We start from the raw sequence: 1,493 nt of genomic DNA, 5'->3' as shown, positions 1-1,493 counted from the left end.
CTAGGAGAATTGAGTTCCAACATGGGACAACTAAGGGTGGAGCACCAAGAACATTCCATCCTCCTCCATGAAATTAGAGAAGATCAAAGAATCATGAGAGAGGAGCAACAAAGGCAAGGAAGAGACATTGAAGAGCTCAAGCACTCCATAAGATCTTCAAGAGGAAGAACAAGCCGCCATCACTAAGGTGGACCCGTTCTTTAATCTCCTTGTTCCTTATTTTCCTGTTTTTCGAATTTTCATGCTTATGTTTATCTATGTTTGTGTCTTGTGATCATTAGTGTCTTAGTGTCTTTGCCTTAAAGTTATGAATTTCCTATGAATCCATCACCTTTCTTAAATGAAAAAATGTTCTTAATTGAAAAAGAGAATAATTACATGAATTTTGAATTTTATAACAGATTAATTATATTGATGTGGTGGCAATACTTTTGTTTTCTGAATGTATGCTTGAACAGTGCATATGTCTTTTGAATTTGTTGTTCATGAATGTTGGCTCTTGAAAGAATGATGAAAAAGGAGACATGTTACTGAGGATCTGAAAAATCATAAAAATGATTCTTGAAGCAAGAAAAAGCAGTGAATACAAAAAAAAAGAGAGAAAAAGAATAAAGTTGTGATCCAAGGCAAAAAGAGTGTACTTAAGAACCCTGGACACCTCTAATTGGGGACTCTAGCAAAGCTGAGTCATAATCTGAAAAGGTTCACCCAGTTATATGTCTGTGGCATGTATGTATCCGGTGGTAATACTGGAAGACAGAGTGCTTTGGGCCACGGCCAAGACTCATAAAGTAGCTGTGTTCAAGAATCATCATACTTAACTAGGAGAATCAATAACACTATCTGGATTCTAAGTTCCTATAGAATCCAATCATTCTGAATTTCAAAGGATAGAGTGAGATGCCAAAACTGTTCAGAGGCAAAAAGCTAAAAGCCCCGCTCATCTAATTAATACTGATCTTCATAGATGTTTTTGGAATTCATTGCATATTCTCTTCCTTTTCATCTTATTTGATTTTCAGTTGCTTGGTGACAAGCAACAATTTAAGTTTGGTGTTGTGATGAGCGGATAATTTATACGCTTTTTGGCATTGTTTTTAGTATGTTTTAGTTAGTTTTTATTATATTTTCATTAGTTTTTGGTTAAAATTCACTTTTCTGGACTTCACTATGAGTTTGTGTGTTTTTCTATGATTTCAGGTATTTTCTGGCTGAAATTGAGGGACCTGAGCAAAAATCTGATTCAGAGGCTGAAAAGGACTATAGATGTTGTTGGATTCTGACCTCCCTACGCTCGAAGTGAATTTTCGGGAGCTACAGAGGCCCAATCGGCGCGCTCTTAACGGCGTTGGAAAGTAGACATCCTGGGCTTTCCAGCAATGTATAATAGTCTATACTTTGCCCCAGATTTGATGGCCCAAACTGGCATTCCAAATCAGCTCAAAACTGCCCGGCGTTAAACGCCGGATCTAGCACAAGAATGGGAGTTAAAC

The sequence above is a fragment of the Arachis hypogaea genome, unplaced genomic scaffold (assembly GCF_003086295.3).
Source record: "Arachis hypogaea cultivar Tifrunner unplaced genomic scaffold, arahy.Tifrunner.gnm2.J5K5 arahy.Tifrunner.gnm2.scaffold_106, whole genome shotgun sequence".
Taxonomy (NCBI): Eukaryota; Viridiplantae; Streptophyta; class Magnoliopsida; order Fabales; family Fabaceae; genus Arachis; species Arachis hypogaea.
The sequence above is the reverse complement of the archived record's forward strand: the minus strand, read 5'-3'. Positions refer to the sequence as shown.